This window comes from Lepus europaeus, chromosome 5 (genome assembly GCF_033115175.1).
Source record: "Lepus europaeus isolate LE1 chromosome 5, mLepTim1.pri, whole genome shotgun sequence".
Taxonomy (NCBI): domain Eukaryota; kingdom Metazoa; phylum Chordata; class Mammalia; order Lagomorpha; family Leporidae; genus Lepus; species Lepus europaeus.
The window spans coordinates 61,311,724-61,336,832 of NC_084831.1; positions in this window are offsets into that span (position 1 = coordinate 61,311,724).

Consider the following 25,109-nt stretch of genomic DNA (forward strand, 5'->3'; position numbering starts at 1 on the left):
AGCCAGCGCACCACGCTGATCCAATGGCAGGAGCCAGGTGCTTCTCCTGGTCTCCCATATGGTGCAGGGCCCAAGCACTTGGGCCATCTTCCACTGCACTCCCTGGCCACAGCAGAGAGCTGGCCTGGAAGAGGGGCAACCAGGACAGAATCCGGCGCCCCGACCGGGACTAGAACCCGGTGTGCCGGCGCCGCAAGGCAGAGGATTAGCCTAGTGAGCCGCGGCGCCGGCTAGCTCTCCCTAATCTTACCAGCTTGTGTCTGAATGGTTCCTGCTAGTGCTCTGCCTTTAAAAAAAATCCTAAGTGCTTATCTCATGGTACTATTAGGAGCTCCTCATCTTTTCTGCTTTTGTCACCGATACCAACCCCTCCTGTCAGCACTGATCATCATGATAGTAATCTTTTAAATATGTAGACATATCTCTAGTCTCAGATGTGAGAGTCTTGATGCTGGCTTTGTAGCAGTACTCTTGTTTGCCATCAGCATTTCCTTCAAGGGCCATAGCGGCAACACATTGATGTTTCCTATAACGTAATAATTTTAACAGGATTTGCACTCCATAACAAATTTCACTGGCACCACCTTAGATTAAATCCCCATTTCTTTACTGCCCATATCATGACCATTGCCTTCCCACTGGCCTCTCTGCCTCTTTGTAAAGGGTGCTTTTAAACAATGACAAATAGAATTATCTGTCTGACATGCAGATCTCCTTAAGCAATTGTCTCATTTGAAACCATTCAGAATCTCTCAGCAGTCTTTAGCATCACAGTACACAGGCTAGAGAATTATCTCAAGCCTTCCTCCATGTGGTCCCAGTTAGCCCTTCAGCTTTCTTCCTCTCCTTGCTGTCTTCCTTTCATCTGTGCTTTGTGCAATTTCCTAAGCATGCTGGGCTCTCTCAACTCAAGGGGTTTGCGTGTGTTATTTTTACTGCTCAGGGCGCCATTATTTCTGCCCAGCCATGATGAAATCATTCTGCAGGACTTACCCTGGCACCATTGTATTTGGCCACAGTAACAACATGGGCCCAGGAGAAGAACCCCTTGCCTGAGTTCCAATAGCACCGTGATTACACGAGAATTTCCTTGTGCTTTGAGATCAGAGACTGCTTATGATTCATCTCTTGCTTCAGTGGCTGGCACAAGGTGGGCATTCAGCAAATAATTATTAACTTTTTGTGCTCAGTATGTGCAGTACTCTGTAAGCTCACCTGGTTGTAGATTAGATTGCTGGTCTTCTTGTGGTTAAGCAGGGTACTGCCAAACTGCATCTGAGCTTCTGTTTTAGGCACATGATTTAACATGTTTGTTTATTTAGTCCCTCCTAGGTGTTGGCATTGTTCTAGCTGTTGAAGCTGCAGTGATAAACAACAAAGGCAGTAGCCCTTTCTCCTGGAATTCACATTGCATTTGGCAAGAAAAAAACCAAATAAATTCATATATAGTATATGTCAAGTTCTTATAAGAATTTTATAAAATGAAACAGGGTAATAAGGTTAAAGAAGCAAAGAGGCATAATTTTAAATAGGATGGCCAGTGGAGGCGTTTCTGAAACAGTGATATTTGAGCAGAGCCCTAAAGGAAGTAAAGGAGTGAGCTTATGTGGTTTTTTTTTTGTTTTGTTTTGTTTTGTTTTGTTTTGTTTTGTTTTGAGAAAGTATTCCAGAGAAAACAGCAAGGTCAAAGAGCTTGGGGCAAGCTCCCACTTAGTATGGTGCACACCCAGAAAAGCTGCCATGTTGTTGGAGCACAGTGAACAAGGAGGAAAGCAGAAAAAGTGAGGCCAAAAACATTGGCAGGGACCAAGTCACACAGAGCCTGTAACTCATGGGCAGGTATTTTGGCTGAGCTAGAGGGAAATCCATTGAAGGATTTTGAACAGATTTGTGGCATGATCTGATTGCTTTCTTAGAGTCACTTTGCTTCTTCTATGGAGTAGATATTGTATGGATACTGCATAGATACTGTATAGAAGCCAACAGATCAATGAGGAATCATTGCTAATGAGTTAGATGAAGGTAGTAGCAAGAAAAGCACCAAAAATTAGTTTTAGTTATTTTGGAGTTAGAATTCACAGTAAAAATGCTTTTTTTGTTGAATTGGGTGTGAAACGTGTGAGAATTTTAGGCCATTTTTTGACATGAGGACGACTGTGAAAAGAGCAAATTCAAGGTAGTTAGAGAAGGATCAAAGGATCAGTTAGATGTTAAAATATATTTGTGTAAATGTAGTTATAGATACAGTTTTATATGGTAGATAGAAATAGATAGATACAGAGATATGCTAAGTGGAAAACCATGAGGCAGCAGAAAAGATTGAGGAAAATAGGTGAGCCCAGAGTGTGAGATAAAAATGTAAGAGTCACCTAAACGTGATGGATTCAGAGCCACAGGATTGGGATCAGCCAGCCATAGAGCTAGGAGGGGCCAGCCAGGGAGGGAGTGGAGGCACAGATGATAAGGGACAGAAGCACAGGTTTAAAGGCCTGGGAAACCATCAGCTGTGTCTAAGAAGGTGGGATTCACAGACATGCAGAAGTAGTGTCAGGAAGGACTTATCCATTGTTTCAAATCTTGCTAATAGTTGAATAAGCTAATGATTATGACTTTATCCTGGAATCTGCTAATGTGCAGGTTAGTGATAACCCTGACAAAAATGTAGGATTCATGGAATTGGATTTGGGAGGTGATTGAGATTTCTTATTGTTATGCCCAGTTCGATTTTCTCCAAAGACCACCAAGGAGTCAATACTGCTGTAAAACACACAAGAGTTTTATTACAGGCCCAGGTCTGGACTCTCAACCATCACTGATGCAGCGGATTTGAATTGAGAGCCCCGACTCTTCATTTAACAGTGTTTTTGTAGGGTTTTCAGAGACATTCTATACATTATAGTACCATTCAGCAAATCATCTCATTTCACGGGAAATTCAAAGAACATCTCTTAGAATTGATTAGTACATCCAGTGGCAGGAATGGACCTGGTAAAGGTGGTTGGATAGCTTTGGGGTTGAAGCCTTTTAAAGCGATTGCCTAAAGTATAGGGTCTCAGCTGCTGGGGTGTTTGTGTGCAACTGCAGAGTCTTGGGATGTTATAAATCACCTTAACTGCTCTGAAAAGATACCTGGAACTTTAGGTATTTCCCTGCTATCTGCTGATTGGCTATTGCTAGGAGAGTTTATTGCAAGGGGAGCTCATTTATTTATTTTTAGGAGCTTCTGGCTCAGGGTTCAGGGCCCAGTCAGGCCCGAGTTACAAGATTGAGGCCTTTTTTAAAATAGTGACACCTTGATCCCGGCTCAGGTCTCTCATTATGACACAGAGAAGATACAGAGCATTTAGACAATCCCTCCAAAAATAGGTCTGTTGGCTAAGTACTTCTTAAATTTTCTTTCATTTCTATGATTTTAGAAGAATCATGTCCATGTTACTGCCACAGTATTTACATGTGTTGCCAATTCTAACTGCTTTAGTTCAAGCCAATATCCTGAACACTGAATTACCTTGAGTGCATTTTATTTTCCTTTGAGAATTTAGAAGATAGGTTAGCATTTTCAGAGCCTCAGGGCCACCTTTAACTACATCAATTATCATTGGGCTGCAGAACTTGTGAAGTGTCATTTAATAAAATTTGAAGTAACAGAAAGCTCCTGGGTATATAATCTTAGTTCTTGCTTCTTCCTTCCCTCTGTCCTTTGTATGCTCTTGCTGTTCCACCTCTGTCTAACCAACCATCCATCTATCCTTCATCAAACATAGGAGATGTTAAGATCTAAGGCTGTTCTCTGTTCTTTACCTGGCGACATTGATATGGAATCTCTACTGGCCTGTGGAAGTCTCCCAAAGGAACTTGCATTGAATTGGCTCTGCAGGGAAGCATTTTCAGAGCTATAAAAAGAGGAAAAGCTATGAAGAAAACCTGAAAAATTATTGCCAGAAGACTGTTTTAATCCTAATCCCAGAGTGAACTTTGAGTTGCAGCCATAAATATTGTTTGGAGCATTAGATCCAAAGAGAGGATTTGGAGAACGTTCGATGTGATATCCAGTAGGTTTCAGAAAAATCGGTTAAGATAAAATCCTTTTGGGAAGCTTTTAGAAGCTCACTTTTGTATTATGAAGATATATGGTATCAGTGCAGGACTGATAGTTAAAAGTAGAATGCAGGACCAGAACAAAACACAAACTAATGAAAATTGTGCTATGATAAAGGTATGAAAAATTCATGGAGGAAGAAATGCTGAGTTGTTCTTTCTTTGCTTTATTCCTCTTTTCCTATTTTTCGTCCCTTTCTGAGTTTATTCTTTTTTCTCTTACACAGCACAAAGAAAAATATGACACAATTCATAGTTATGGAGTTCACAATAAGATATTTTTGAAAGTACACAATTGAACTGTAAAATAAATTAAGCCATCCCTTTTCATTAACCTTTTTCTTAAGTTATATATCTCATTTTCCTCCTAGAAGACACACATATTTTCCAGAAGTGACATTTTTGATATTTTCTCAATGGCTAGAAAATATTGAATGATATGGTATTTTAACTTCAGCATATAGCATAGCATCTTGGGAAAGCACAATGAATACAAGAGAGACACAGCCAACTAGAAAAATAGTCAACCTTTTTTTTGACTCTCAGCTACTTCAGAAGGACAAGGGAAATGATTTGGGTTTATGTGTAGGAAATCAAGGCCAGTGAGGCAGAATGAGGTCAAGTTATCAGATGGAGAAGTACATGGCTACCTGAGAAAAAATTTTCCCTGTCAGGGAAAGGGCCCTCATGATCACACCTGCCTCTCAGACACTGTAAGACAGAGCGTTGGAGAGGATGTGCCCAGAGATATCGAACAGACTGGATAGGAGGAGCATGGAGCAGGATAGCTTCCTGTTGTTGAGGAAAATACACTTCAGCAATCAGTTGGAACTGAGAAAGCTCATTATTTGGGGCACTCTGTACATGGTGTGGATCTTCCAGAGGAAGTTCTCTGTCAGAGCCGTAAGGACTTTTATCCTGCTCAGACAGTTTCTTAGTCTTGAGATTTCTTTCTTTCCAAAATGAATTAGATTTTCCTTCTTACCTTGAAAAGGGAGTTCCTAGCAGTTATGGCATAGGAAAAAAATTAAGGTATATTCAACCCCCATGCCTGTTTCTGAATTAAAAGGGGAGTGACTGTAGTTTGATGATGGTGCCTAATACTAATTACTCAAGAGTAACGCTGCCTGATCTCTAGAATTCTTTCCCTTTGGGTTAGAATCTGTTAATGTTGATGCACACACTAAAGGACTGGAGTGTTGCTCACTTTGCAAAAGAAATGATCACTTACTAAGTTCTACAGTATGTGGTGTTGTACCCTTGAAACACTTCCTTTAGTGTGATTCTGCCAGGTACAGATTGATGTATATGAGCCCCAAATTTTATTTCAATACAGTAGAATAACATGTCTGAACTAAACTGCCTTCATCTAAAAATGTCTGATCATGTTATTTAGGTCACAGTTGAGAAGGTTAAAAAACATCCACATCATTATAGTTAAACTGCAATTTGCTATAAAGTGTTTATTAATCTAACTCCATGTTGGCCACTAAGTTACTCAAGGTCAGAATAATCATCACTGAATCCTGACCACATGGCACATTTTAAAAATCAGATAAGTAATCTTATATGAGATGCAAGGGCTCATTATTCTGACTAGCCTTCAACTTATGGATTGATTTTTGTGCTCCTATAACCCCATTTCCCTGCTGGCCTCTAGTATCTGCTGAACTATTCTATTTTATCTGTGATGAGCTAGTCTAACCCTCTGCTGGCATTGTATTCTATAGCATAAACTGTCCAATATGGTGGCACTAGCCACATCTTCCTACAGAGCACTTGAAATATGGTTGGTGTAACCAAAAACCAAATTTTTAATTCTAAAAATTTAATTTTAAAACTAGCACTGAATTCAGTTATAGAAAAAATTCAAGTGTTTAATTTTAAACTTTTAAGATGTTTGGACAGTTAAGGATTTGTGAGTCAAATTTTTCATCATAAAATTTAAATGCAGATCAAGTATTTCTAATGAAAACTTAGCTTTCCAGTTGAGTTGTGCTGTGAATTTAAAGACTTCAACACAATTCAAAACATACTACAGGGCAGCTATAAACAAAATAACCTGGTACTGGTACAAAAATAGATGTGTAGAACAATGGAACAGAATGGAAACCATAGAAATTATTCATGTATCTACAACCAACTAATCTTTGACAAACGAGCTGAAATCAGTCCCTGGAGAAATGACAGTCTCTTCAACAAATGGTCTTGGGAAAATTGGATCTACATGTGCAGAAGTATGAAACAAGATGCTTACCTTAAATCTTATACAAAAATCAACTCAAAATGTTTCAAGAATCAGTAGCTGTGAGCTGATACCATCAAATTACTAAGGGAGAATATTGGGGAAACTCTGCAAGACATTGGTATAGGCAAAGACTTTTTGGACAAGACACCAGAAGCACTGGCAATTAAAGTAAAAACAGACAAATGGGATTACATCAAACTAAGAATCATCTACATTACAAATGAAACACCAAACAAAGTGAGGAGGCACCCAATAGAATAGTAGAAAATTTTGCAAACTATGCAACTGATAAAGAATTAATATTGGGGCCATTGCTGTAGCGTAGCACATTAATGCCCTGGCCTGAAGCACCAGCATCCCATATGAATGCCGGTTCTAGTCCTGGCTGCTCCTCTTCCAATCCAGCTCTCTGCTATGGCCTGGGAAAGCAGAGGAAGATGGCCCAAGTCCTCGGGCGCCTACACCCATGAGGGAGACCTGGCAGTAGCTCCTGGCTCCTGGCTTCGGATCAGCGCAGCTCCGCCCATTGCAGCCATCAGGATAGTGAACCAATGGATGAAAGACCTCTCTCTCTCTCTCTGTTGCTCTTTCAAATAAATAAAATAAATCTTTAAAAAAAGAATTAATATCTAGAATACATAAATAACTAAAGAAACTCAACAACAACAAAACAAGCAGTTCAACCAAGAAATGGACAAAGGACATGAACAAGCATTTTTTCAAAAGATGAAATTCAAATGCCAACAGACACATAAAAAATGCTCAGTATCACTATACATCAAGGAAATGAAAATCAAAACTATGGTGAGGTTTTACCTCACCACAATTAGAATGAGTGTCATCCAAAAATCAAAAATCAGTAAAGCTGGCAAGGATGTGGGGAAAAGGGTACCCTTATCCACTGTTGGTGGAATGTAAACTAGTACAACCATAATGGAAGACAGTATGGAGATTCCTCAGAGATCTGAAAATACATCTCTTATACAACCCAGACATCCCACTCCTGGCAATTTGCTCAAAGGAAATCAAAACAGTGTACTAAAAAACTATTTGTATGCCTATTTTTATTGGAGCTCAATTTACAATAGCTAAGATGTGGAATTAACCTAGATGTTCATGAATTGATGAATGGATAAAGAAAATGTGGCATATACACACTATAGAATACTACTTAGTCAAAAAAGAATAAAATCCTGTCTTTTTCAAGAAAATGGGTACAATTCTAAACCATTATGCTTAGTGAAATAAGCTATTCTCAAAAAGACAAATATATATTTTTTTCTAATATATAATACTAAGCTAATATAGAATACTAAGTATAATAATGAAATGGTCACTTTTGGAAATGATTGTCATTTTTAGCTCATGTTTATACTCTTGTGGAACTGAGTCTTCCTACTTTTTACTTGTTGAATGTTATGATTAGTGGTGAATTAAACCCGTGAATATAGAGTGGAATAAAAGTAAATCCCTGCAAAAACTGATGAAGAGAGGGGAGGGACAGAGGAGGATTGGGAGTGGGGCAGGAATGTGAGAGAAGTGTGATTGTCTTCTTGGAACTATACCCATGGAATGCATAAAATCTGTTCTCTTTACATTAAATAAAGATTTTTAAATCTTGTTGATTTTAATAATAATAATGGTTTAGAAATTAGATTAAATAAAATAGATTATTAGAAGTAATTTTGGGGGCTGGTGCTATGGCATAGAGGGTAAAGCCACCATCAGCAGTGCTTGCATCCCATATAGGCACCAGTTGGAGATTCAACTGTTTCACTTCAGATCCAGCTCTCTGATATGGCCTGGGAAAACAATGGAAGATGACCCATGTCCTTGTGACCCTGCACCCATGTAGGAGACCTATAAGAAGCTCCAAGCTTCTGGACATTTGGGGAGTGAACCAGTGAATGGAAGATCTCTCTCTCTCTCTCTCTCTCTCTGCCTCTGGCCTTCTGTAACTCTGCCTTACAAATAAATAAATAATTTTTTTAAAAAGTAATTTTCCTTTTTGTATTTTGGCTTTTTTATGTTTCTAAATTGGCTTTATAGATAATTAGAAATTGCATATGCATCTTGTATTATACTTATATTAGGTTGTGTTACTCAAGTGAATCTACTATGGTCAGTTGTGAGCCACTGGTGATCAATATCCTGGACCTGAAATTCAGTTTGAGAAGATGATCATGATGATGCTGGTAATGACAATGATGATACTAATTATGAGAACAAAGATGATTTCTTATGATTTGTGTGGAATTTCAGTGTTCAAAGAGTTCTTCTCTAGAACAGGATACTAACCCTATAAATCAGTTTGATATATTTTAAAATTCATTGATGCTCACAGACATTATGTTAGTTATCCAAAGTTATTTTGTCCATCACTGAGAGAACTATTGTTGTAACTCACAGTTCTCATTCCAAAGAGCTTCTTGAGATTGTCTCTGGTCTATGAGATAAGTTGTTGTGATTTCTTCAAAAACAAGTTATTTTGACTACAATATTGTAGCAAGCATAATTAAATGCATTTATAAAGAGTTTATTGAGCTTGATACTTGATTCATGTAAAAGAATGGCCAATGGTTAGGATTAATACTTTGTCCTTTGTTAAGCCACTTTTTAATGATTTCTCCTTTTCCACAAAACTTACAAGAAGGTTCAAATACTGGCACTAGACTTTTTCTTAACTCTCTGGAGTTCATCTTTGTTTCAGGTATTGTCAGAACACCTATGCAAGAGAGACGTGATGTTTCCTTTAGTTTATCACATATTTGTATGAACATCTGTCTATCAGCCTGCAGTAAATTACTGTTGAAGAATTTACTCTGAGACTTGTTGATGTGTGGAGATTTTTGCGAAAGGGTCTACAAAGACAGTTTCTTGGGAGTCTTTGTATATTATTTTTAGGAATAATTTAATTATTACAATTTATAGTAGTCATCTTATAAACTAGCATTGAACTGGCAAGAATCAAAAAAGGAAATTGAATTGTTATTAAGCAGGGACACATATGATTAAAGCAGATTCTTTTAACTTGTGTCTAGTACTTTTTTTGCATCATCTTATTTAATTTAAACATAAAACAGACTCTTGAGAGATATTATTACTGTGTTATAACTAGAGTTCAAGAGTGGCAAGAGGTAAGATGGTAGGATTCATTACTGAGCTTACTGATGCTACTTGGTCTCTTTATTTTTCCATTTATGTAGAAAGTGACAATTGTGGATCATGGCAGTTAAGCACTGAACTTTGAATTGGAATTGGATCTAAGTTATAGACATAATAAGATCCAAAAGCACTTATAATACTCAATATTTCCGTTATAGCACAATGTTCAATCCCAATTCATTTATTCACTCGTTCAACAAGTAACTACTGATCGTCAAACCTTAAATTAAATGCTTGGGTGTTGCAAAGAGACCCATCAACAAGATGTATTATATAATGTAATTATTAATAAGATATAATACGTATTGATTAATCCAATAGTGTTACAATTAATTGACTAATATATAATATATATGATCAATGAGATGCATCTATAAAAATACTTTTTAAAGTAACCATGCTTAAAAGTGTTCATTTCGATTTTCTTAAATTAGGAATGAGGTAATAGTCTGTGGAAGCAGGGAGAAATATTATCAGCTGGCACCAGCTGAAAAGAGAAGCAGGAATAGACACCTGCTTTGGCCAGCATGACCCAGATCAGAAGCCCCAGTGCCAATTTAGGAAATTCCTCCTTCCTCATCAACATATCACATCCACCACCTTCACTGATTGATATGTGACAACTCCTCTCCATCCTCATTGCTGCTGTTTTCTTTAGTTTCTTGATTTATTTTAATGAACACATGTGATTACCTCCTTTGTTATTCACTGCCACCACCTTTAACCTGTTCCCTACACAGTTGCCAGAGTTAGAACTCCATAATGTGGGATCAAAAATGATTATCTGGTGGCCTGCACTGTGGCATAGCACGTAAAGCCACTGCCTGCAGTGCCGGCATCTCATATGGCTGCCAGTTCTAGTCCCAGCTGCTCCACTTCCGATCCACTCTGCTATCGCCTGGGAAAGCAGTGGAAGATGGCTTGTATAAGAGTTGGGGGAAGCTCAGGGCTCTTGAGTGAACTCAGGCTCTTAGGGAGTGAACCAGTGTATGGAAGATCTCTCTCTCTCTCTCTCTTTCTCTCTGCCTCTCTGTAACTCTGCCTTTCAAATAAATAAATAAATTTTTAAAAAAATGATCTGCCTTTCTACTGCTTCCCACACTACCTTCTCATCCCTGCACTCCCAATGCACCTAGCTACTTACAGTTTCCCAAGCAAGCCAGATGAGCTGAAGTCTCCAAGCCCCTGGTCATGTATCTGCTGTACCCAGAATGCCCTTTCTTTGCCTTCTTCACCTACTAAGCTCTTACTGATTTTTCAAAGGTCATCTCAACAGCTACTTATTTTAGATTGTATTTCCAAGTCTTTTATCCCCAACACTTAGGTTAAATTTACCCTTTGTTGTCTCTGAACAAGCATATCTTATAATGCCACCATTACACTACCAATGCCTAACTGCACATTTTTACTTACGCAAGAGCCTTGTCTTCCTACAATGCACACTATACTCTTTGGGATAGAGAGCCATATTTTATTCATCTCCCATGCCTGGTACACAGCAAGCACTCAGTATATGTTTACTGAAAAAGTGAACTAGTAATTATCCTGTCATTTCTTAAAATGTTTCAGTAGATGCCAATTAAAATCTGAACTTGTTTCAGTGCTATACCAGACTCTTTATCATACGCCTCTTGCATAATGTAGAGTTTCATCCCTCGCTGTGTCCATGCATTTATTCATGATCCTGTTATACTAAAATAAAAACAATTCCCCCAGTGGGCCTTTGGATTTCAGCCTTCCAGAACTTGACTCATCCAAGTTCACAGTTGAACTATTTCAGGGTCTGGTCAATCGGGCTGTCCCTGCACTCAGGTCTAGATGAGAAATAGCTTGTGGGAGCTCTTTGTTACCTACAGATCTACACAAGCTGGCACGATGAAATGTAGGCCAACCTTCTAAAGCGAAATCTAAAATGTTCCTGCGTCAGACCTTGCTGATCCTGTTCCTCTCCAGCTGAAGTTGTCAGGCCTTGCTTCCCCTCTGCTCTTACAAAGCTACCAGCACTCAGGTCATTTTCTGTAGATGGACAGAACACTAATTCTATTTTTAAAGTTTTATTTATTTATTTGAGAAAGACAGAGTTACAGAGAGAGAAGGGGAGAGACAGAACCTCCATCCACTGGTTCACTATCCAAATGGTCTCAAATGGCCAGGACAAAATTAAGAGCCAGGAGCTACGAACTCCCTCCAGGTTTCTCACATGGATGGCAGAGGCCCAAGTACTTGGCCCATCTGTTGCTTTTCCAGGTACATTAGCAAGAAGTTGGATGGGAAGTAGAGCAGCCTGGACTCAAAACAGTACTTGTAAGGGATGATGGAATATCAGGCAGCATCAGCATAACCCACTGCACAACACCTCTGGCCCGTACTCCACTTGTTTTGTAGCCCTGCCTCTAATAGCATTGTCAGGTCCTGGCCAAGATCTTAGGTTATAAATATTACCCAGTTGTACAGCTAGACATTGGCTACTATCCTGTCTTCTTGACCATCTGGTGAAAGAAGTGTATCTAGGCTACTTTATTACCATGAATTGTACGAGTGGTTGGAAATGGGAATGCATGCTTTCCAAGACAAAAGGATGTGAGTAAGCTTACTGCAAATCTCTTCCACTTAGTTCACCGACATTACCTACTATCCATTGGCTAGAACTGGAACCAGCAATGCTAGCATTTCCTCTGCTTCCAGCATGTAATTACTTGTTTTGCATAACCTTTGTGGACATTCAATTATGTGCAAAACATCACAGGAAAAAAGGCTGTCTTTTTGCTCTTTAATATAAAGTTGTTTACATTCATTCAGTAATCCTTTTTTCAGGTACTTATTGGTCCCAGAGAATGTTGGACTGTTGGATAGCAATATTATGTCTTTTAAATTGTGAAATATTTAATACAACCTCCAAAGATACCCCTTTAATTGTATAAGGCAGCAATGAGCTTTCATTCTTCTGCCTTTCGTATCTATTTAATATTACCTGCAAGTCAATAATAGTGCAGTTTAATGGTAACCTAATTTCTAGTCTACTCTGCCTTCCCAGATCCTTCTCTTTTGTCTTTGAGTCAATTATGGCAAAGTTAGATCTATGAACATAGTCTAACTTTACCATGTGAGGAACTTTGGATTGGATTGCATGTCCTACAATCCCAATGTCTACTAGGCTGTGGATAGATTCTTGACTGAGACAATTAACATCTTTTTTTTTTATTATTTGATTTTAAAATCCAGAAAAACAGAGTCAGAGAAGTATCTCCCTTGTACTGGTTCCCTCCTCAAATTCCCAGCATAGTCAGGGTGGGACTACAGTAAAGCCAGGATCTGGAAAGGATCCATGCATTTCTGCCTTCCCTTGTTGCGTGTCAAGATGTTTGTTACTGAGAAGCTGCAATTGGGATTGGAACCAGGATTAGATCCCAGATGGGATGTGGACATCCCAAGAAGCATTTTTTAAAAGATTTATTTATTTATTTGAAAGGAAGAGCAACACAGAGAGAAGATGGAGAGATAAAGAAAGATCTTTTATCCATTGGTTCACTTCCAAAATGGCTGAAACAGTCAGATCTGGGCCAGGGCAAAGCCAGGAGCCAGAAATTCCATCTGGTCTCCCACAGACCTTAGGCCGTCTTCTACTACCTTCCAGTGCATTAGCTAGGAAACCACACAGTGTCTTTACCACCATGCCTGCCACCCTGTCCAAGTCATTTTTGAGTCACAATATTCTGTAAGCTGTGACTCCTACACCATGCTGATGTTTTTATTTCTAGAGGAAAAATCAGGTCCTTTGGTTTCTTTGCCTCTTCTGTTTGCCTGATTAGACAAGAATCCTTCTAGAAGCCTGAAACCTCTGCAGCTCTTATCAGCTGATTGCGCTCCTCTTCTAGTCTCCCCTGGAAATCCTGCCAAGGACTGTGTGATGTATATTGTCCTCAGAACACTTCCTGTCCACTCCCACTGGATTATGTTTCTTGTCTGCCACTCCCACTGCCTCACATGTTAGATTTGACAGTACTCTTGTCTCTTTGTTTCACAGGCACAGGTATTGCCATCTGCCCAACAGTGCCAGAACTAGCATGCTGGTTATCCTCAGTCTCCCAGAACCAGGTCTTGCTTCCTTTCATTCTGAATTCTTCGCACTCCTCATTATCCTTGTTTCCAAGACCTAAGCATGGAGAGTACAAGGCCACACCAGTCATGACAGCTCCCAGCTTAAATAGTCCTCTACCTATCTCATGGGAAAATGTATTCCCTTATACATATGATTCTTATCTTTCATATTAAACAGGGTAAATGAATCTGTCCATTTTTCATTATTATAACGAAACACCTGAGTCTGAGTACTTAGAAAGAGACATTTAGCTCACATTCTTGGAGGATGAGAATCCAAGCTGCATAGCAGCTGACTCTGGGGAGGGCCCTATAACTGATCACCTCCTGGTGGGTGGCACCACAATTATGGGATACGTGTGAGAGAGAGAGCACAATGCGATAGCAAGTCAGAGAGGTTTGAAGGTGGCAAGGTTTGTTCTTTTCATAATGATCCCCTCTTGAAAAATCACTCTAGAGTTCCATGAAAGCTACCTTATTCTCTTTTAAGGGTACATCCTCACCAGGCTAAGGACCTCCCACTTGACCCACCTTTGAGAAATCTGACCATCTCAGCACTTCCACATTGTGGACCAAGCTACCAACACAGGACCCTTTGCAGCATATGCACCCAGATCATATCCAAATCATAGTACTCAGTGTTCTCCAGAACTGAGAGCCTGGGAATTTTTGTAACTGTGCTCAAATTTAAGGAATCCTATCTATAATTTATTATTACTTGTCTCATTGAGAAGAAATAATAAGACACACTTCAAAAACATATGGTGAATAAATATGTACTCGCATATAACATAAATGTAAAATGAATCATATTTACAATATTTTAATGCACATTAGGGTCTTCATTTTTTGAATTTCATAATGGAGGAGTAGAAGAGCATAAACATTTCAGGAGCTCAAAAAGTTATTTTAAATAATTTCCCAATGAAAGGAAAAAATTATCAAAAGCCTGACTAGGGGCTGGTGTTGTGTCATAGACAGATAAGCTGCTACCAGCACTCCCAGTGGGAACCATTTCATATTCGGAATGCTCCACTTACAATTCAGATCCCTGCTGGTGTGCCTGAGTAAGCAACTGAAGAAGATCTAAGTGCTTGGACCTCTGACACCCACAGGGGAGCTCCTGACTCCTGTATTTGGCCTGGCCCAGCTCTGGCTGTTGTGGCATTTGCAGAGTATACCAATGGATGAAGTTCTCCATCTCTCTCTCTGCCTCTGTCTCTACTTCTCTCTCTCTCTCTCTGTAACTCTGCCTTTCAAATCAACAAATAAGTCTTAAAAAGAAAAAAAAATCCTGACTATACTACGGTGCATACGAAATACAAGGAACAGCCAACAATGTTCCAAACTAAAAGGGACCATATTTTTGTTTACCATATGAAGTGTTGACAAAATTTGTTACAGTGCTTAATTCTACATTTTGCATCAACTCAGACAGTTATGTAATGAGAATTATGCTCCCAACAGGCAATTTCATTGAGAAAAACATTCTCTTATTCTAATATCTAGTAGGTACAACAGATGACTAATCATATAGGATGGTACTTCCTTTTGCCAGTTACCATATGCCTACTACATTCTGAAAATCCTATTTGAAATTTTCAAAGGATACTTTAGGTTTTAGCTGTAATGCTAGACCATACGTTATATGTCTTTTGATTCTCTAAGAAGATGGCCCTATTCCAGAAATATAACAGAAATGGAGTTAATGAGCAAAAGTGTTCAAAGGCATTATTCCATAACATGTTCATATGTATTATATATACTGTTAAGTATATATAGACTTTGCTTAAATTAAAATTAGCCAGTTTTCTTTTTTTATTTTGTTTTTTTTTAAACTTTACTTAATAAATAAAAATTTCCAAAGTACAACTTTTGGATTATAGTAGCTTTTCCCTCCATAACCTCCCTCCCACACACAACCATCCCATCTCCCGCTCCCTCTCCCATCCATTCATATCAAGATTCATTTGCAATTATCTTTATATACAGAAGATCAATCTAGTATATACTAAGTAAAGATTTCAACAGTTTGCACCCACACAGAGACACAAAGTATAAAGTACTGTTTCAGTACTAGTTATACTGTTAATTCACATAGTACAACACATTAAGAACACAGATCCTACATGGGGAGTAAGTGCACAGTGACTCCTGTTGTTGATTTAACAATTGACACTTTTGTTTATGGCATCAGTAATCACCTGAGGCTCTTGTCATGAGCAGCCAAGGCTATGGAAGCCTCTTGAGTTCACCAACTCTGATCTTATTTAGACAAGGCCGTAGTCAAAGTGGAAGTTCTCTCCTCCCTTCAGAGAAAGGTACTTCCTTCTTTGATGGCCCGATCTTTCCATTGGGATTTCATTTACAGAAAGCTTTCATTTAGGTCATTTTTTTTTTTTTTTTTTGCCAGAGTGTCTTAGCTTTCCATGCCTAAAATACTCTCATGGGCTTTTTAGCAGGATCCAAATGCCTTAAGCGCTGATTCTGAAGCCAGAGTGCTGTTTAGCACATCTGCAATTCTATGAATTTGCCGTGTATCCTGCTTCCCATTTTGGATCGTTCTCTCCTTTATAATTCTATCACTTAGTATTAGCAGGCACTAGTCTTGTTTGTGGGAGCCCTTTGTCTCTTAATCCTATCATTATGATCAATTATGAACTGAAACTGATCACATTGACTAGTGAGATGGCATTGGTACATGCCACCTTGATGGGATTGAATTAGAATCCCCTGGCATGTTTCTAACTCTACCATTAGGGGTAAGTCCGATTGAGCATGTGCCATACTGTATATCTCCCCCCTCTCTTGTTCCCATTCTTATATTTAACAAGTATCATTTTCAGTTAAATTTAAACACCTAAGAACAATTGTGTGGTAATTAAAGAGTTCAACCAATGGTATTAAATAGAACAAAAAATATACTACAAGGAATAAAGTTGTAAGTTGTTCCTCAACAGTCAGGACAAGGTCTGATCAAGTCACTGTTTCTCATAACGTCCATTTCACTTCAAGAGATTTCCTTTTAGGTGTTCAGTTAGTTGTCACCGATCAGGGAGAACATATGGTATTTGTCCCTTTGGTACTGGATTATTTCACTCAGCATAATGTTTTCCAAATTCCTCCATTTTGTTGCAAATGACCAGATTTCATTTTTTTTTTTACTGCTGTATAGTATTCTATAGAGTACATATTCCATAATTTCTTTATCCAGTCTACTGTTGATGGGCATTTAGGTTGATTCCAGGTCTTAGCTCTTGTGAATTGAGCTGCAATAAACATTGAGGTGCAGACAGCTCTTTTATTTGCCAATTTAATTTCCTTTGGGTAAATTCCAAGGAGTGGGATGGCTGGGTTGTATGGTAGGGTTATGTTCAGGTTTCTGAGGAATCTCCAGACAGACTTCCATAGTGGCTTAACCAGTTTGCATTCCCACCAACAGTGGGTTAGTGTCCCTTTTTCCCCACATCCTCTCCAGCATCTGTTGTTGGTAGATTTCTGTATGTGAGCCATTCTAGCTGGGGTGAGGTGAAACCTCATTGTGGTTTTGATTTGCATTTCCCTGATGGCTAGTGATTCTGAACATTTTTACATGTGTCCATTGGCCATTTGGATTTCCTCTTTTGAAAAATGTCTATTGAGGTCTTTGGCCCATCTCTTAAGTGGGTTATTTGTTTTGTTTTTGTGGAGTTTCTTGATCTCTTTGTAGATTCTGCTTATTAATCCTTTATCGGATGCATAGTTTGCAAGTATTTTTTCCCATTTTGTCGGTTGCCTCTTCACTTTTCCTGTTTTTTTTGCAGTACAGAAACTTCTCAATTTGATGCATCCCAATTGTTAATTTTGGCTTTGACTATCTGTGCCTCTGGGGTCTTTTCCAAGAAGTCTTTGCCTGTACCTATATCTTGCAGGGTTTCTCCAGTGTTCTTTAATAATTTGATGGTTTCAGGTCATAGATTTAGATCTTTAATCCATGTTGAGTATATTTCCCAGCACCATTTATTGAATAGACTGTCCTTGCTCCAGGCATTGGTTTTAGATCCTTGATCAAATAGAAGTTGGCTGTAGATGTTTGGGTTGATTTCTGGTGTTTCTATTCTGTTCCATTGGTCTATCCATCTGTTTCTGTATCAGTGCCATGCTGTTTTGATAACAACTACACTGTAGTATGTCCTGGAATCTGGTATTGTGATGCCTCCAGCTTTGTTTTTGTTGTACAAGATTGCTTTAGCTATTCGAGGTCTCCTCTGCCTCTACTGAATTTCAGCATCATTTTTTCCAGATCTGAGAATATCTTTGGTATTTTGATTGGTATGACGTTGAATATATAAATTGCTTTTGAGAGAATGGACATTTTGATGATATAGATTCTTCCAATCCATGAGCATGGAAGATTTTCCATTTTTTTTTTTGTATCCTCTTCTATTTCTTTCTTCAAGATTTTGTAATTCTCATCGTAGAGATCTTTAACGTCCTTGGTTAAGTTTATTCTAAGGTATTTGATTATTTTTGTGGTATTGTAAATGGGATTGATCTTAGAAGTTCTTTCTCAGTTGTGGCATTGCCTGTGTATACAAAGGCTGTTCATTTTTGTGCATTGATTTTATATCCTGCTACTTTGCCAAACTCTTCTATGAGCTCCAATAGTCTCTTAGTAAAGTTCTTTGGATCCCCTCAATAAAAAAATCCTATCATCTGCAAAGAGGGATAGTTTGAATTCTTTCTTCCCAATTTGTATCCCTTTAATTTCTTTTTCTTGCCTAATGGCTCTGCAAAATTAGCCAGTTTCAACCACAATCTTAGAGATGCACTCTGGCTATAACACAATTGCAATCTCTGAATCTCAGTTTCTATATGTTAGTAAGTGGATAATGACAGTCACTTTATCACATGGCTGTTTTAAACATTGAATGAGATAATGCATATAAATCACTGTAAGAATATGACAAATAACCAGTAAATACCTTTTATCTACTTTCTTAACCTGTTACTTGAAATTTGAAGCAATTCTCTTGAACATGAAATTGGAATGGTCCTTTCCACAAGCAGTGTTTTATCCTAAGAATAAGTCTGGTTTGTGTCATAATTACTATTATTGGCTTACACATCCAGAGTAATCTTCCAATCTGAATTTTTTTAAAACAGTCCTGGCTGCTTTCACATTAGCTACTGGATAATATAGTACTATAATGAAAATGATAATGGCTTCCATTTATTGCTAATTGTGCATTAACTCTATACCTAAAACTTTTTCTGAAAGCTGGGAAATTACCCACCTCATTTTGCAAATGGAAAAATTTAGGCACTGGTAGGTTAGGAGACACATCTAAACCACTACAGTCAGTAAGCGCATGACAGTTGGTAACTAAGCAATTGTGTTGACTCTCAGGCATGTTCATTTCCCCTATATTGCATAACTTCTGTTTGATTTTTCTTGTTTATCTACTTCATCAGTCTATGAGACAGAGACCTATGCTAAATTCAAAGATAACATTTCAAACCATAGTAGATCCTAGTAATTGCGTGAAGGAGGAAAGGACTGTTTTACCCCGCTAATCCTGTAATTCATTTCTGCTCTATAAATATCTCCCGAGGAATTACAATAGGCTGATGAAATTCATGGAGAACTATAATCCTAAATAAGAAAAAAATATTGTAGTTATGGTTTATCTTGAATTAAGCTTAGTTAGCTTGTTTGTTTTCTACAAGGAACTTGCAACATACCAAGATATTCCACATGTTTAGCATTAAAGTATGCAACACTGAGAATAATGAGCTAAGAATGTACAACTTTGGTTGTACACTTGGATTCTGCTTTGGGTGGTCAAAATGTATTCATGGGGGAGGTAATATCTGTCTGATTTGGAATTTGAATAATGATCAGAATTTCAGTAGGTGATAATAGGGCAAATGGCATTTTGAGCAGAGGCCGATGTATTAGCAAAACTGAAAGAGTAATTTGTATATGTAAAAGTTGTACTTAGAGATAATTTAGGCTGAACCATGGACCTTCTACAAATCCAGAAGTCATTTAAGCTTCCTTTATTGAAGAACAAATTAACCACAGAAGCTGAGCATTTGTAATTCATCTTGAAGAGTCAGACACAGTGACCAGCTATTATTTAAAAGTTTACCTTTATCCCTTCATACCTGCTCTTGCAAGGAATGACAGGGAAAAGTCAGCTATTAACCTTGACTTGTACAGAACTAGCTGAGTGTGAATTAAATGGAAGGAGTAGCAGAAGATGAACCCAAGGAGAAATAAAGGAAGGAGATTAGAGAAATCCTTGAAATGTAAATTGCAATCACTGAAAAAGGAGCAACATGAAACTAAAAGTAAGATTATCTGCTATAAACAGCACTTGAATACAGAATATTAGAAGGTCAGCAAGTGGAGCTGTGAGAGGTGAAAATTACATATAAATTCGGACTAAGAAGTAAGACTATGTGATAAATTAAAAAAAAAGATAAATTGAATTCAAAATTAAGAGATAAATTTTCACTTTGGATTAAAACAGTCAAATCAAAAGAGAATGGTAAAATCAGCTCTTTTCAGAAGTGATTAGAGAATATAATGGCTCTAAAAACGAAGCAGGGAGAGCAGAAATATGTAGGAAGACAGGACATGTAAAGGGAATATGAATTCTGGTATAGGGTGTGTTGCTGTTGAATGCTCTCAGTAGCTCTTTGCAAAGTATGGCCTTGAACAAGTCACTTAACCTCCCTGAGGCTCAGTTTTGCTATCATTATACTGAAGCAGGCACTATAGGACTATGGACTCCAGGACCAAATTGCCTGTTTTCAAATCCTGACTCTAAAATTTATCTGTGAATGTTGAATGAGACAATCAACTACCATACCTCATTTTTTAAAAAACCCATAAAATGTAAATGATTACCTGTAGGTCTTACCACTCATAAGAATCACTTCTAATGAGTGAAAGTCAAAATTATCAAATCTTTTGAAGGCAATACAGAAAAATATCATTATGACCATATAATTGGATAGGAATTTTAAAAAATCCTAAATAAAGGATAAAAATCACCAAAATAACATTGATTAATGTAACTAGACTAAAATTGATTGCAGTGTCAGATGTTTGGGAGATCTCTCCCCCATCTGCCTCTCTCTCTTCATTCCTCTCCTTTTTGTTTCAAATAAATACATAAATAAATAAAAATGAAGTTAATTATATTTAAAAACTGATTTCAAAATATAATGGTAAAGAGAATAAAATAAAATAAAATAGGAAAAGATAACAGATACAAAACAAAATATTATTATTTAGGACAAAGTGAAAAAAAAAACACTATAATTCAATAATATAAAGAACAATAAACCAATGGAGAAATAGGGAAGTTTTTTTAAAGGTTTATTTATTTATTTGAAAGTCTGAATTACACAGAGAGAGAAGGAAAAACAGAGAGAGAAGTCTTCCATCCTCTGGTTCACTCCCCAATTGGCTGGAACGGCCAGAGCTGCACTGATCCAAAGCCAGGAGTAGCTGGCGCTGCGGCTCAACTTGGCTAGTCCTCCACCTGTGGCGCCTGCACCCCGGGTTCTAGTCCCAGTTGGGGCACCGGATTCTGTCCCAGTTGCTCCTCTTCCAGTCCAGCTCCCAGCTGTGGCCCAGGAGTGCAGTGGAGGATGGCCCAGGTCCTTGTTCCCTGCACCCGCATGGGAGACCAGGAGGAAGCACCTGGCTCCTTGCTTAGGATTGGTGCAGAGAGCTGGCCAGCTCGGCTGCAGCGGCCCCTCAGGGTGGGGGTTGGGGGAAACCAACGGAAAAAGGAAGACCTTTCTCTCTGTCTCTCTGTCTCTCTCTCTCTCTCACTGTCTAACTCTGCCTGTCAAAGAAAAAGAAAGCCAGGAGCCAGGAGCTTCCTCTGGGTCTTCCCATGCGGGTGCAGGGGCCCAAGGAATTGGGCCATCTTCCTGTGCTTTCCCAGGCCAAAGCAGAGAGCTGCTCCAGCAGCTGGGTCTCAAACATTTGCTCTTATGGGATGCCTTTGCTGCAGGCGGTGGCTTTACCTGCTACGCCACAGCATTGGCCCCATAGGGAAGTTACTAACAAAACATTTAAGACAACACATTCTTGAGCTAGGGCAGGAGAGTTAGAAGTTCATGTTCTAATTTTTAGACTGGCTTGTAGATACTTGGGTGTTTTTTTTTTAATCATTGTTCACATTTTATTTACTCTTCAGTAAAGAATATGCATTTATCAGTATGTATTTAAAACATAGATTGTAATAGTTACCTACTTCATAAGATTGTAATGAGGATAAGCAAGTCATTTAGAAGAGTGCTGGGAACGTATTAGGTTTTGATAAGTACTTATTATTATTTGTAGTAAAAACATTGTGGGTAGTTAAAATGAGGTAGATATTATTTTCAAGCTATTTGCTCATGAAAGAATATGTTAATAGGGAGAAACTAGTCTACATGGACACAGAACGAAAGAAAACCATCCAAGGGAAGGCCTGTGTTTGCATTTGGCAGGTGTGTTGCCATAGATCACCACAATATTTTAGTTCTAGCATACCAGGTTTTACTGTCCTTACTGTCAAATTTGCATAATAATCTTATAGTCTCTTCTAAATCTGCCCTCAAAGAATAGAAAGCAAATACCTCAAGTAAACACTGCAAGTAAATAGCATATGTTTCTACTCATCTGGTTGTTTTTGTTTCAATGCATCTACTACTAGAATATTATCCAACTTTTTGCCTCAATTTCTTCTGCCTTCATTTAGTGGAAGTCTTCACTTCTTCAATTCCAGGAGCTTCAAGAAAACTATGCCAGAAAGGACTGATGGAGCAGAGGACCTGGGTCATGATCCAGCCTTCGAGGCGGAAGCTGGGCCTCAGCAGACCAGCACAGCCTTCTCTGATTAGTTCCCACCTACAGGAGACAGATGGAAGGACAAGAAGAGAAAAATGTTTTGATAAAAGACTATCCTTAGAGCCCTTGAGAATGACAATGGAGGAGCAAATAATGTCATCTCAAGATCATTTCTAATGTACTAGTGGTTGAAATGTACTAGTATATCTTAAGAAGGGTTCTGAAGTATTGTTCAGAGAATGTGAGTTGATCACATAATATAGGTTATCACACAATACATAATAAGAATTATGCTCCCAATAGCCAATTTCACCTAGGAATAATCTTCTATATTATCCAAAATACTATTCTAGACATTAGCTACAAAGCATGTAATGGCAAACGGATGATGGGCAAGCTTTGAATGCCAAACCCAAGAGGGGATAGATTTTTTAAGTGTTTTTTTAAAAAAGACATGAAATGTCAAGACAAAAACCCACATTATTCTAAAGAATGAAAAGCATCTTAGGAACAGATGTTCCTTATAAATGAAAAAAATTAGAAATTTCCCAGGAAACATAGCACTGATTGTGTGTACAATTGAGAACATGAAATGTGGAGTGAATCTCCCGCTTCTGGGGTCTAGGTTTACAAATTGTTTTTTAAAAAAAGACCAAATAAACCAAGCCTTAGGTATGATCACATTTAGATATGACATGAACATAAGTACAGAGTCAGAATTTGAGTATCTTTGCTCGTATGTCAGTCAGTATTACCAAAGTGTGAAACGATCATCAAGGGAATTGTTAGGGTTTTACACATAGATATTGTAATAAGTGAGAGACATTGTGCTTTGTGACCATAATATGATAATATCTGAAATTAATATCTCTAAAACTGGAAAATTTGACAGAGATAAATAGAAGCATATCAAAATCCCATTAGAGCAGATGAATTGTTCTTAATAGTAAGCATGTTGATAAATAGGAGAGAAGGCTCTCTTTTCCTTCAAAACTGACCAGAGTAGTAGCACATGGAAATAAAAGAAATAAACAATCTCAGAATAAGAGGAATAAATCCACAAACTCTAAGCCTGTACACAGAAATTCTGGTGGTACTTCCAAGGATTTTAAATGAGAAGACATTGGAGTAAAAATATACATACCACCAAAAGGAAATGAAATGAGTGTGATAATTCTTTTTTTTTTTTTTATTTGACAGAGTTAGCGAGAGAGAGAGACAGAGAGAGAGGTCTTCCTTCTGTTGGTTCACCCCCAAAATGGCCACTTAGGCTAGAGCTACGCCGATCCAAAGCCAGGAGCCAGGTGCTTCCTCCTGGTCTCCCATGTGGGTGCAGAGGCCCAAGCACCTGGGCCATCCTCCACTGCCTTCCCCTGCCACAGCAGAGAGCTGGACTGGAAGAGGAGCAGCCGGGACTAGAATCCGGCACCTATATGGGATGCCGGCACTGAAGGCAGAGGATTAACTAAGTGAGCCACGGTGCCAGCACCCACAAGTGTGATAATTCTAAGTTGATGAAGAAAGAGAGGAGATGTGTGTGTTTGTGTGTGTGTATACATAGATACACAGAGACACAAAAATGGAGATACATATACTAACCTTTAAAGAGCATACAAAAGAACTAGCGTATGAAAAGAACATGAGAGAGAGGTGGTAGGTAACAGAATCGTTCATTTTGAGATAGTTTTGGGACTAAGATAAATCATACAGAAGGAATAATACACTGATGCATTCATTCATTCAGTAGATAATTATTACAGTCATCCTGCAGAAGGAAGAAGGACCCTTACCCAAAATTTGTTTTGCATGTCAAGACTGATGATCACATAACACACAGACACACACAGACATATATGCAAATACACCAAGATATTATGAGAAGGTTTATTACAGTACTATTGCCTTATCCATGGAGGATACAGTCCAAGACGCATAATGGTCATAGGTGCTGAGTTTTGAGGTTTGTTGTTGTTGTTGTTGTTTTCTTCATTCCATTTTACCCATTATCTAACTGTGGACTGAAATATAGTTTAGAAGTTTGGGGCAAGGCCTGGTTCTAACTCTTTATTTTTGAAGCATATTCAAAGGATAAGCAGAATATAGGCACAAGCATGGATCTGGGAATCTTTGAAGAAGCTTTGATTTCTTTCTCTTTGTTCCGTAGTAAAGTTGCAAGATCTGAAGATTTTTAGATTTGATTACAGGGCTGATTTTTCAGGTGCAGGGCACCAGATAACTTAACTAGTGAACATTTATAAAGTTCTTCTTGTTTCCATGGAAAGATGCCATGAAAGAACAAATAATTTTTCTTTATAACTTCATTTAATTTCATTTCATTCATAATTATTTGTTCCAAAGCTAAGTGTCTTTATCTTAATTCTTCCTTTCTAACAGTGTTAAACCTTATTAAAACAAACTGTTCTCTGTGAGGAATTTATTTTAGTGGTGTTTTAGAATTCTGTATCACAAAGAAATATGACAAAACAAATCCTTGGCAAAACAGAATCCACTCTATTTAAAAAATAAGTAATTTTCCTATTTTTTATATTTTACATTTATTGACATTTCTAGAATGATTAGCCAGGTTAGAAAATTTTGAACCTGCCAAATGTTATCTATCAAGAAAGTTCATGGTTAAGTGGCCCTGTAAGATAGACTTGA